Source organism: Gossypium hirsutum, chromosome D01 (assembly GCF_007990345.1).
Source record: "Gossypium hirsutum isolate 1008001.06 chromosome D01, Gossypium_hirsutum_v2.1, whole genome shotgun sequence".
Classification (NCBI taxonomy): domain Eukaryota; kingdom Viridiplantae; phylum Streptophyta; class Magnoliopsida; order Malvales; family Malvaceae; genus Gossypium; species Gossypium hirsutum.
This window is the reverse complement of record NC_053437.1, coordinates 23,756,311-23,771,039: the sequence shown is the minus strand read 5'-3', so window position 1 is coordinate 23,771,039 and position 14,729 is coordinate 23,756,311. Positions and strand designations below refer to the sequence as shown.

Below are 14,729 nucleotides of genomic sequence, written 5' to 3'. Positions count from 1 at the left end.
ACATCATGTTTTTTGCATTTAGATAAATATTTAATTAAATAAAAATTAATTAGATAATTTATCTATTTGATTTAACTTAAATATTTATTTTTATATATTATCTATTTTAAAATTTGATTTTAACGTAAAATTTTAAAAATTAATATTCACAATTTTAGAAGTGTTTTTTTAATTACATAATTTATGTATTCATTAGATTTTATAATTATTTTCTAATAGCTTTAAAAATAATTATTATATCTATATTCTCTTAACTATTTAATTAGATAGTCAGAATTTTTAAAAATTAGATAAATATTTAATTAAATATTTTATCCATTTAATTTAATTTAAATATTAATTTATTGTCTATATTAGTATCTATTTTAAATTTTAATTTAAATATTAATTTAAAAATACATACGACTCAATTATGTTAATAAGAAGATTGTAATAGTTCACATTTCCCTTAACAAGATTGCTGCTCCTAACATTAGCATAACTTGTAATTCAAGAATTAACTACACAATTTTGAGTTCTCTTCAATCTCTCCCGATATCTTGTATGAAATCTAAATCAATTCATAAGGCATTATATCATTTTACTACTCAATCAGACTTTGAGAAAGCAATTTAACTTCGTTATTAACATCCTTTCCACTCCAAACTTATTGAATCTAAAGTAATTGAGTAATTATAAATGTTATGAGAACATTATTATTTGTCAATGAAAGCTTCATTCACGTCCTGCTTTATTCCCTGACAACGCGTTGACGTGATCGCATTTTTTGGAAAAATAAACTATTTCGGTAATTAATTCAGGATCGGACTCATTTCGGTAATTTTAAAAATAAAAGAGCTTTTATTGGTAATTTACTTGTTATTGTTGTAATTAGTTACTAAATTTTTAACTATTTTATATGTATTGCAAATAAAATGCCTACAAGAAGATTGCGAGATTCAAGTATTGTTCAAAATACTCCAAACTCGAAAGAAACAATTAGTGAACAATGGACTGCTATTGGATCTTCGAATTTCCGAATACACCTGACGAACCTATAGAACTTCAAAGTAATGTTAAATGTAATTTACATGCGTATTGATTTTTATTATTGATTCTTTTTTCATATTCTTATATTATAATATATCATTTTTCAACTGACAGTGGTGGGACGCATAGAGGTCGAGGACGTACGCTACTTAAAGAAAAATGGATCTCCTATTATTTCTAAAGCAACAAAAATTATCATATGTTTACTTAATGAAATTTGAATTATTTTAAATGTTCATAGTGTTTAATTATAATGGTTTAATTTGTCGTTTGCAATGCAAATAATGTTAATTTATATTACATTTGTTTTTATTATATATCTCATTTATAACTCTTTGATTAATTTATTAGGAGAAATTAAAGGATAAAAATGTGAAGTATAAAGCGATTGCTTCGAGTGATAGTTCTGTTAATATTGACGACATTGATAATTAAATTATTACTGAAATTTTGGGTCTTAAAAGGTATGGTCGGGTTCAATTTCAAGGATCTTTTGTTAATCGAACCCAATATTTTGGATTCAGCTTGCATCAATACATGCCTTTTGAGGTTAAAAGACCAGATGGCTCAAACGCAAGCGAGCACAATTCAGCAAATTACTCAACTTAAAGCGAAGACAGCATCAAGAGAAGCTAAAGTTTAAAAAAAATTAACTCCAACTTAAAACAGAGACAGCAATGAGAGAAGCAGAGGCAACAGCGAGGAAAGTAGAGAGGAACGAGAGAAGCAGAGCAGATCAAAAAGTACGAAGCACTCTAACTACAGCTTCAGACTATGATAAAATGTTTCATCAGTCGCAAAATCTATAATCTTAAAACTGTATGAATATTTTTAGCATTTTAACTTTTAACATTATTGTAAAAATAATTTGAATTATATTTCATTTATCAATTTATATCATATATCGTCCGTTAAATTTATAGTATCATTTAAATTCACTGTTTTTTTGTTGTTTTCCATGTTTTAAGAAGGTTTGCATATGGATGAAAATTGGATTTTAGAAATCTGTCAAAGTTAGTGACATTTTCTTTAAAATGCCGCTAAAGAACGGTACTTCTAACAGCGTTTGTGATAAAAAGCACTGCTAAACACTATGTTCTTTAACGACACTTTTTATAAAAGTTACACATTTTTGGTCCGTTTATTTTGGCATTGCATTGAATAACACATTTGACACATGAATGTGCAATGGATTTTGATTTGGTCCTTCCCCAAGTTAAGATAAATCTATCCTGGTTTGATAGCCAATTATTATTTTAATTCTTTTTTATCTCATTTTTTTTAGTAGTTGCAACTAATTGCAAAATTTAGAGTAAAAAATTCATGTAAAGTTTAATGCAATGATGAATTTATTTATTTTTTTCTGCCTGTAAACAAAATCAAGTAAAATATATTTATGTGACAATTTATTTTCTTGATTACTTTACTCACTAGAACGAATATGTTCATATACACAATAGATATGTACTTCAATGGTTGAAAGTAATGATGAAAAAGTCAAAGCATGGTGGGATAAGAGATTAACAAAAATATTTTGTTATATTTGCATTAAAAAGATACTAAAAGGCAGCAAACATGATACCCATTTCACAAAAGATGGATGGTTGAAAATAATGATCAATTTCGAGAAATAAACAAGCACGGCTTATTCACAAAGACAACTTAAAAATAGGTAGAATGCTTTGAAAAAAGAATGGAAGGCTTGGAAAAAACTTAAAGACAGAGATACTAGTCTAGGATGAAATCTTATAAAAACAACTGTTTATTAATTGGTGGGAAAAGAAAAAGAAAGGGAAAAAAAAAGAAACATTACAACACATGGAATGTTTTAACAGATTATTTATTGTTGCATCTTCTTTTGTGCGATTATATTATGAGAAGTATATATTGAAGCAACCATGCATAAATCAAAAATAGTCGGGTGAAATATAGATTATTAGGATGAATAAAATTACTTTTACAAATTTGCCAAGAGTTTTGAAAACAAGATATAACTTACAAACTTCAAAACACATCTTCTCATGAAATGTTGAGAATTTTTTTGTACATCTTAGGCACCGGTACAAAAACTTCCTAATGTCGAGAAAGATTTCAGAAGTCTAGAGCAACAATAAGTCAATACTTTGCAATTTTGCTTGAGAAAGTTTAAAGGATGGCCATTAATTTAATTGCAACCAAAGATCATTTCTTTTAGCTCAATACCCGAACAAATACGTAATAATTCTAAACATATGCCACATTTTCAGGTTAAAATTGAATATTATATTATTATATTTTAAACTTTTGGTCAATTAAAAACATAAATAAACCTATTATTCCACCAAAGAACAAATTCCTTATATTAAAAGAAAATGTGTCCCGACACAAAATATTATGACGTGTGATTTTAATATTTGTTTTACCTTTGTTATGGCTGGAAGGAAATGATCAACACATGACACTAAAATATTTCTTGATGCAATTCGAAATTCAAAATACAAATTTTTGCACCCACCAAATAGTAAGATATTTCTTTTATTTCTTTTTTTTTAAATAATAAAGTATAAGCTCTTTAACTGATAATTTTAAAAAATAGACAATTCTTGAATTAATTATTTCTTATATTATGACATGTAGAAAAATATTATCCTTTTAATTCTGGATATGTGAAAATAAAAAGTTATCTTAGGCCATATAGAGATTAACAATATCATTTATCTAACATTCATAAAGGCAAAACGATATCTAATAAAGAAGAGATATTCAACCATTTCATAATTACGTAATGTGATTATATTATTAATCTAAAAGATGTGCAGGATAAAAAAAGTGATGATGATAGTGATGGTGAATCAAGCAATTCAAGTAATTTTGATGTATTTGGTATATAAATATTACTCCTTTTTTTAATTTTAATGAATTTACTTTTAGTTTAATGATGTATTTGGTATATAAATATTACTCCTTTTTTAAACTTTAATCCAAATGCATGCAATATTTTAATTTGTTGCACTCTTTGGGCCCTTTGGACAGATAGAATTAAAAGACTACATGAAGGAAAGACCCAATCAGTAAGGGAAATCTCTAGATTCATATCTAGCAACGTAAAAGAAATGGACGATTTAGAAGGAAGTGGACTTACAAGAAATGCTGAAATAACGACCTGGGTACCCCTATCTGGTACAACAATAAAGATCAATTTTGATGGGGCTTTTGACAAGCAAAGATCTCGAACGGCATTCGGAGTAGTAGCAAGGAATGGGGAGGGTCGGGTCTTGATTGCAAGATCGAAACTGCATGAGAATGTTGGATCTGCTTTTGCAGCAGAGTCCCTGGCATGTTTATGTTCGATTCAAACAGTAATAGAGATGGGTTTATCAGAAACAATAATAGAAGGGGATGCGCTTTCTATAGTCAAAAAATGCCAGAATCATGTTATGGACAAATCAGAAATCGCCGCATATATACGAAATATTCACCTTACGCGGAACATTCTCCATGGATTCACTTCAGACACATTAAAAAGGAAGCAAATCGCTTGGTACATACCATAGCTACGGAGAGTCTAAGAAGGGAAGAACAAGAATACCTGAATGGAATGGTCCCTGGCTTCGCCTTGCAACGGATGGAAGAAGAATGGCTGAGAGAACCTGACTGAACAGGGGTTAGAAGTAGGGTTTCATGGAGAGGAAAAGACAATGTAATGAATTAGAAATGGGGGTCTTTTCTGGTTATTGGAAACGACAGGCTTGGGAAAATGGAAAGCATTAATTGGCACGGTTTCCAGTATGATTTGACTGGGCAAGTCTATCGGTTTAGTTTTTTCAAATTAAAGTTTGCTGATTTTTTTTTCTTTGTTTTAGGCCTGCTTTGTTTTGTAATGTGACGTAGGTCTAGTCTTTTGGGCCCAAATCTGTTTTTCTTTGTTTATTAGTAATAAAGCTCAGTCTGTCTTTTGCTTAAAAAAATATGAATTATATATTTAAAATATTAAATTATATTTTAAAATAAAATAATGCAAATGGGTTAAAATTATTAATTAAAAATTAAAAATAATATAATTGTATTAATATTTAATTATAAATATTTAATAATTATATTTAAATATTTAAAATATAATTTATATATTTTAATTAAATTTTATAAATAATTAATATTAATTACTTATAAATATTTAAAATTAATATTTCATATATTAAAATATTAACAATAAGTTATAATAAATTATTTTTATATTCTTGCTAAAATATCATAATATTAACTAATTTGAATATTATTTAAATGCATATTTGTTACTTTATAATACTATGTCTAAAATGGACATTTTATTTCTCAAAAACGTTTTTTAACAGCAACTAAACACTTAAATTTTAAACCAAACTTTTCAAAATCATTTTTTCACTGCACTTTTTAAAAGTACTTTTCAATTTTCAAAAGTAAAGCTAAACTAACCCTAAATTTTCACTAAAGATTAACAAATGTTTTAAAACGACAATTCTATAAACGCCACTAGCTTAGTGGGCTATCTCGGTGACCAATGTAATCTTTCAAATTCGAGTCTAACATCTAGACTGAATTAAGAAGATTATAATTTATTGAATTCTTTTTAAATTCAAAGTAACAATAAATTGAATTTTTAACGTTGGTCAAAACTTTTAATATAAAATACTTATTTTTATTAAAGTTTCAATAAATTTCAATTATTTTCATCACCATTATGTATTTTGAGTATTTATAAGATTTTATATTTTTTTTACTTAGAGAAAAACCTTATTTTCTTTTTTTCATTACAAGTATTTGTTTATGAGAATTTTACTTGCAATAAAATAATTTAAATTTATTTATAATATTAATTATAAAATTAAATTTATACAAAATTATAAATTAAATTTAATATATTTTAATTGATTCATACAATTAAACTCGTGCATTGTTAGGTAAGAAAACCAGTTCAATTATATAATATACAACAAAATCTATATTGATTAGTTCAAAAGTTTCTCCAACCTCATACTTATATATATATATATATAATAAATAATTACACTCGCTGAACATGTAAAATTTTAAATTGATATGACATATTTATTAAATTAATAAATAATTTATTTTTCAATATATATCTAACTATTAAAAAGCCTTTTATGTGAACAAATATTTTTTTAACATATACATCTTAAGGAGTTTTTCCAAATACACTGATAACTAAAAATATAGCACAATCACTAATAATACATAATTAAGCAATTATAATTGAAATGTAATCAATATAAAATCCAAAAAAATATCCAGACAAAGCCCCTATAATGTAAACTTAAAACCTAGAATGAAGATGTGGAAGGAAAAAAGAATTTCATAATGAGGAAAATATTTATAATAGGGAAAATGAGTAGTTACAAAATGCAAATAAAAAATGATAAAATGTTTAATATATTATATAAGTTATTACATTGATACCAATAAAAATTCAAAATAATATGTGCGTAAAATGATTAAAAACAACTTATGCATCCAACAAATAAAAGAGTCGCTATTTAAAGAAATCTTTGTATTGTAATCGCTCAAACAATTTAATAATACAAATTATAACCTCCAAAAAAATTTAACTCACAATTAAAAAAAAATACTTATAACAATTAAGAATATGTTATAACGTAGTCTCGTAAACTCATCAAATTAAACCACAACACAATTGATTTTACTAACAGTTATGCACTCTAAAAAAAGTTCGGTAACTTGAATAAAATAAGTGCTAAAAACTATCAATACCAAAAACCTATACAAGTCTCTTCTCGAGACTTGCTAATATAGAAGATTTATAACAATCTCATTAAAACAATAAGACAACAAACTATTTATAATATAACAATAGAAATTGATTTGGATGATTTAATTCGATCTGATCTTTAATTTGAGATTCTCAAATAATATAACTCTCATTGTTAGACTAAATATCTTCCAAATAATTAGCACAATCCACTCAAACCGTTTAAATAAATTGCCAATATTCAAATATTTGAAAATATCACTCTTAACTGCTCTAGTGATAGGAAAATGTGCACTTCCATCAAACAATTATTTATTTTCATATATTTAAAATAATTATTTACGGTAAATATTTTAATAAATTATTTAGTAATATTCTCTACTTATAAATACACATGAATGGAACTCAATTAATTGTGACACATAATATTGTTTCCAAAATTGCAATGGTACTGTATATAGATATATACCATTTATAAAATTATTTAAAAAGTAATTAAATAGTTTTAATTAAATTTTTTTAAATATAAACACTATTTAAAGTAAACAATTATATTAACCAATATTTATATATTATTTTATTTTTTCCTTAATCATTGTTTTTAATTTAATAATAAATTTTTGGCTAAAAGGGTACATAAGTGTAACACCCCAAATCCAGCCTAGACGTTATGGCCGAATTTGGAAATGTTACAAAAAAAGGGTTTTGAAACCATCTTTCATCTTAAAATTTCTTGAATTAATAGTTACTAAAAGAGTCCACATTTTCGAACAAAATTATTATACTCTTTCATTGAAACTGTCATTTATTTGCCCTTTTTAAGTAAAACGTAAATTTACAACGGAAGCTTGCAAGTCGTTATAGTTTAAAATCGAATCTTGTGTTTCCAGAAAAACATTTGTTTTCGTAAAACTGTGATTTTAGTCGAACGACGCAGTATAAAAGTAAAAAACATACCCAAACCAAAATCAAAATCAAAATCAAACAGTCCGGAGAGTCCAGTAATTACAAAACTCTCAAAAATAATCCATAAAATAAAAACCATTATTTAAGACAGTTCACGAACTTGTGGTCACCGTAAAGACTCCATTGCACTGACCCACCTATGTTTGAGGATTACCTAAACAGAACAGACAAACAGATGTGAGCTTTCATAAACTCAATGTGTAACTTAACAGAGACATTCATGCATAAATTTTAGAATTTCAGTATACCAGAACAGAAACAGACATGAGTCCTTATCAGAATCAGATTATCAGATACATACAAATATGCAAAGTCCTACCCTCATCCTCTACACACTATCTCCAACCATCCCAACACACTATGTGGGGTGTAAAACACCCACCCAACCCTACACACCACTTAGTGTCTTTATGACACTTATCAAAATAATTTGCAGCCAAGCTGCCAGTAAATCGGTGAAATGTCGCCTTACAGATCACTTCCTCCACATAAATTAATCCCACCCTATGTACAGATACAAATAACATATATAGATATACAGAATTAACGTGTCTCTCATGCTCACATACATACACCATATATGCTTTTATAAAGCAGACGAATCATACATATCATTTTCTTAGACATAAATCAGTCTATCAGATTAGGAAAGTATCATGTATTAGGGTTTGTTTTCCCTTAACGACCCTACGAAAGGCCTATAGTCGATTAGAATGACTTATGCAACCCTAGAGAAATTTTCAAAATTTTGGGCCCACATGCCCTTTGTAACAGCCCATTTTCAGTGAAATCGGAACAGTGGTTTCAGAACGACAAATTCGAGGTCAAAAGAAATTTTATTTTAATATTATTTTATGGTCTACAGTATGATAGAAATATCATATAAAAATTTCGTCAAGAAATTTTACTGATTTCATGTCTAATCTGATAAAAAGGACCAAATTGTATAAAGTGCAAAAGTTGAATTCTAGTAGCTAAAGGTACCAAATAGCTATGGAATTGAAAACCGGATGTCCTTATATGGCAAATAGACCATTTAAAGGAGTTAGTAGATAAGGATGATTATTCATCATTGGAAATTAAGAAATTATAAAGGTTAATTTTGGAAAGATGATAAAATAAAAGATGATGAATGAATTAAATAATAAAATATCATCTTTTTTCATCATCTTTCCTAAAATAAGAACATGGAAACCCTAGTTATGAAGCTTGAAGATAGACAAGCTTATTTTGCTTAATTAGATCCGAATAGACTTGGTACGAAATTGGATCGAGGAAAAGAAAAAGTATCGGATTAGTAGCTTACAAAGATACAAACACTTGTCGAGGTAAGTTCGTGTCACTAAATTGTATGTTTATATGTTTAAATTGAATATTATGTTTGTGAAATATATGATTGTCATGTATAAGTATTGATCACATATCAGAATATATCTGATAAGTACTAAGTCTAGTTTAAACCTAAGAAATTCGATGGATACAAATGACATTGTCATTAAGGGTTCCCGACTGGTTGTGGTCCTGTATGTGTTGCGGACACACCACAGCTCTTATGAGCATCCCGATAATTGGCTCTCATAAGCTTCTCGATTAATGGCTCTCCGGAGCTTCCCGATATTGGCTCTCATGAGCTTCCCAAATTTAGCTCACTTGAGCTTCCCGTTTATGGCTTGTATGAGTTTCCCGATAAATGGCTTGCAAGAGCTTCCCATTATACAGCTCACATGAGCTTCCCGTTACATGGCTCGGAAGAGCTTCCCGATTACATGCTCGTATGGGCATGCCTGTATATAAATTGACGGATTTTAGATTAGTACACTTTGTGTGTACTACCCGTGTATCCAACGATATTTTAGGGTAATGTTCTGTTATAAGAAAATGTGAATCCGATACGAACCGTTATAAGTATATACATGAAATTACATGAAAATGATATTACATGATATGTTGAAATATGATACGGATGAAACATGTATAGAACTTGCTTGGTGACTATGTTCAACCATGTTTATAGGTTATTATATGTGTTTACATGGCTAACATGATGAGGATATGTGTTTAGGCTTTTGGCCAAGTGAATTGGATATTTCTTGTATACTTACCTTAAATGTTATTAAATGGTAAGTTAATTTCCATGTTATACGAACTTACTAAGAATTAAATGCTTATCTTGTTTTATTTCCCCTGTTTTATAGTAACTTGGAAGGTCGTTAAGGTTGGAAGCTGGTCGAAGCCACATCACACTATCCATTGTCCCATTTCAATATATATAGTAAATTATTTTGGTTATAATGACATGTGTAGACTAAATTGGCCAATGTTGGCATATAAATATTTTGTTAAAATTAGTTATTTGTTTGGCTTTTGGTATGTATATATATATAGCCTTGTTATGGTTGATATGTGTTGATAAGGTTAAATGATGGCAAAATTATAAGTGGAAGACAAAATAGGTGAGAAATGTGGCTAGAAAAATGGCATATTTCGTCTACACAGGTAGAGACACAAGTGTGTCTCATCCGTGTATGACACACGGCCAGATAACACAGCCGTGTGTCCACTATATCTTAAAAATTTGTATAAGTCAGTATACTCAAAATTATTCACACGGCCTAGCACAAGGGCGTGTGGTTTGGCAGTGTGTCCCCTACATCTTATAAATTACAAAACAGAATACTCAAATTATTCACATGGGCTAGCACACGGGCGTGTGGCTTGGTCGTGTGACTCAAGTCAAAGAGCCCATAAATTTGGACACGGGCTGGAACACAGCCGTGTATCCCTATTTTGAATGCCTAAATGGCCTAAGACATGGACGTGTCTTTTGACCGTGTGAGACACATAGCTTAGCGACAAGGGTGTATGTCCTCTACACCTTTAAAAAATTTTAATGTTTTCTAAAAAATTTCCTAAGTACCCGGCTTAGTCCCAACTTATTTCTAACATGTATATTGGGCCTCGAAGGCTCATATAAGGGACATCATGTTTGATTTCTGATATAAATACTATATGATATAATTTATTTGTTTATTTGATCTATAAATTCTGGTAATACTCTGTAACCCTATTCTGACAACAGATATGGGTTAGGGGTGTTATATTTATTGGTATCAGAGCTATGGTTTAGTTGATTCTCAGACTAACATAGTGTATACAAGTCTAGCTATACATGCCATTATATAACATGTGATAATGTAATATCTCCTGACTATTTTAAAACATGTTTTCATATAGCAATGTCATCCAACCGAGCTGATACCGAATAAGCTGAAAGTAATACTCAAGCTTCTGTGCAAAGAGCAGCCTCGAGTAGTAAAAGGCTCGTATTTGAAGGCCGAAGAGGAGAGGCCAAATAAGCATTCTTCCAAATGATGAATGAATAGTTTACTGAAATTGTAAGAACAAATCTAGATGTGCAACAACCACTAGCCGCTCCTGTTTCTCAACCGATTCTCAATATGCCTTAAGGTACATAACTTATTAGAACTGGTAAGCCTCCTATTGATAAAATCCGTAAGTATGATGCAGAAAGATTTCAAGCTACAGCTGAAGATGATCTCGAAAGAGCTGAATTCTGATTAGAAAATACTATCTGAGTTCTTGATGAACTATCTTGTACACCGGTTGAATGTCTTAAATGTGCGGTGTCTCTGTTAAAAGATTCAGCTTACCAATGGTGGAACACATTAATTTCTGTTGTCCCGAAAGAAAGGGTTACTTGGGAATTCTTTCAAACTGAGTTCAGAAAGAAATATCTCAGTTAGAGGTTTCTTGACCATTAATGTAAAGAATTTTTAGAGCTTAAGTAGGGTCATATGACAGTATCTGAATATGAACGGGAATTTGTCCGATTGAACAAATATACTCAAGAATGTATCCTGACTGAGATTGCAATGTGTAAACGATTCGAAGATGGCTTAAATGAAGACATAAAATTATTGGTCAGGATTCTTAAGTTGAAGGAATTTGTTGTACTTGTGGATCGAGCATATAAAGCTGAAGAACTGAGTAAAGAGAAAAGACAAGCTGAGATGGAAGCCAGAAATCCAAGTAAAAGAATAATGTGAAAGTAATATCAGTCAGCCTCGAAGAAATCAAAGACGTATCATGATCGTTCTACCACCTCTATAGAATACTCCAATAGAGACAGAAGTACCCGATGCTCTAGTCCTAGATCTCAAGCTACATTTGTAGCAAGTGCAAGTAGTGTTAGAAACACCAAACCCTAGTGTAAGCACTGTAATAAGTTACATTTTGGTGAATGTAGAATGAAACATGGAGCTGGTTTTAGATGTGGTTCATTTGACCACTATCTTAGAGATTGCCCAGAGAAGCCTAAAAAAGATACTATTCAAACTTCGAGGCCGAGCAACACCACTACAAGAGGTAGAACACCTCATAATTCCGAAAATGTGAGTGGTAGTCATGGTATGACAAAGGACTTCACTGTAAGATTCGAAGTACGAGCACCAACTAGGACTTATGCTATTCTTGCACGTGAAGATACTTTTGCACTAGATGTTATTACTAGTACTTTCTCTCTTATTGATACTGATGTGACTGCTTTAATTGATCCCAGTTTAACACATTCATATATTTGCACGAATTTAGTGTTTAGTAAAAATTTACCTATTGAGTCCACTAAATTCATGGTCAAAGGATCGAACCCCTTAGACCAGTATGTGATGGCTGATAAAATTTGCAAGAATTGTTCGTTAATAATACGAGATTTCTATTTCCCGACTGATTTGATGTTATTACCATTTGATGAATTTAATATGATTCTAGGTATGGATTGGTTAACTCATCATGATGCCGTGGTAAATTGTAAACAAAAACATATTGTGCTGAAATGTTAGAATAGTGAAATGCTCTGTATTGAATCAGATAAAATGGATGGCTTGTCTAATGTAATATCAACTATGTTAGCACAGAAATATGTCAGAAAAGGGTGTAATGCTTACCTTGCTTATGTATTGGATACTAAAGTGTCTGAATTAAAGATTAAATCAGTGCAAGTGGTTTGTGAGTATCCTGATGTGTTTCCAGCGGAGTTACCTGAATTACCACCGGTCAGAAAGGTCGAATTTACTATAGATCTTGTACTGGGAACAACACCAATATTTATAGCACCATACAGAATGGCTCCTACATAGTTAAAAGAGTTGAAAGCACAGTTACAAGAACTGGCTGATAGGGGTTTTGCTCGACCTAGTTTTTCACCTTCAGTTGCACCAGTTCTATTTGTTAAGAAAAAAGGATGGATCCTTAAGATTATGTATTGATTATCGACTGCTCAATAAAGTCACAATCAAGAATAAGTATCGACTGCCTTATATTGACGACTTGTTTGATCAGTTGAAAGGTGCCATAGTGTTTTCAAATATTGATCTCCATTCTGGTTATTATCAATTACGAGTGAAAGACTCAGATGTGCCGAAAACATCATTCAGAACCAGGTATGAACATTATGAATTTCTTGTGACGTTGTTTGGTTTAACTAATGCACCTGCGGTATTTTTGGATTTGATGAATAGAATTTTCAGATCGTATTTGAATAGATTTTTTGTGGTGTTTATTGATGATACTCTGGTATATTCCCGAGATGAGACTGAACATACCGAGTATTTGAGAATTGTTCTGCAAACTCTGAGAGATAAACAATTGTTTGCTAAATTTAGCAAATGTGAATTTTGGCTTTGGAAAATTGGATTTTTAGCTGAAGGTATTAGAGTTGATCCGAATAAAATTTCAATAATTGTTAACTAGAAACCACTGAAAAATGTATCTGAACTCAGAAGTTTTCTGGGATTAGCTTGTTATTATCAGATATTTGTAAAAGAATTTTCGATTATAGCTACACCGATGACACGACTGTTGCAGACAGATGTGAAATTTGAATGGTCTGAAATCCCTGATCAGTTGAAAGCCCTGTTGGCTGAAGCACCAGTTCTGGTTTAGCCTGAATCGGGTAAAGAATTTGTGATTTTTAGTGACGCGCCATTGAATGGTTTAGGTTGTGTTTTGATGCAATAAGGTAAAGTAATAGCTTATGCTTCCAGACAGTTAAAACCACATGAAAAGAATTACCTGATACATGACTTAGAATTTGCAGCTATTGTCTTTGCCCTAAAAATTTGGTGACACTATTTGTTCGGTGAAAAGTGTCATATATTTACTAATCATAAGTGCTTAAAGTATCTGATGTCACAAAAAGATTTGAATTTGAGACAGCGTAGATAGCTTGAATTGTTGAAACATTATGATTTGGTTATTGATTATCATCCTAGAAAAGCAAACGTAGTTGCAGATGCTGTGAGTAGAAAGTCTTTTTTACCTTACAAGCGATGAATACTCAATTGTCATTGTCTGATGATGGCTCAATTTTAGCCGAGTTAAAACCTAAACCGATGTTTTTATAGTAGATTTGTAAAGCTTAGAAATGTGATAATGAGTTGCAAGCTAAACGGGTACAGTGTGAGTGGACTTCAGATTCAGAACTTTACATAGGACCCGATGATTGTCTGTTATTTAGAGATAGAATTCATGTACCGAAGAATCTAGAGCTTATATAGAAAATTTTGCACGAAGCTCATAATCGTACTATGTCTATTCATCCAATGGGTAATAAAATATACAATGATTTAAAATAAATGTACTGGTGGCTTGGAATGAAATGTGATATTTTTGACTTTGTATAGATGTTTGATATGTCAGCAAGTTAAAGCTGAACATCAGGTACCTTCAGAATTGTTACAGCTAGTGACGATACCGTAATAAAAATGGGATAGAGCTACTATGGATTTTGTATCGGGATTACCTTTATCTCCAAAAATGAAAGATGCCATATGGGTAATCGTCGATCGTTTGACGAAGTCTGCACATTTTATTCCTGTACATAGAGTACCAATCTTCATTATTTCAGATAGAGATCCGCGGTTTACATCCCAATTCGGGAACAAATTATAAGAAGCTTTAGGTACACAAT

At 30.2% G+C, this 14,729-nt stretch overlaps 1 long non-coding RNA gene across 1 annotated transcript; it reads right to left on the bottom strand.

Annotated features, from left to right (window-relative positions):
- Positions 1 to 2,968: 2,968 nt before the first annotated feature.
- On the bottom strand, positions 2,969 to 4,966 carry LOC121213513 (uncharacterized). Its single transcript, XR_005908883.1, has 2 exons — positions 4,598 to 4,966; positions 2,969 to 4,340 (listed from the first exon to the last, which is right to left on the bottom strand). It is a non-coding gene; the product is annotated as an uncharacterized lncRNA (long non-coding RNA).
- Between the last annotated feature and the right edge of the window lie 9,763 nt (positions 4,967 to 14,729).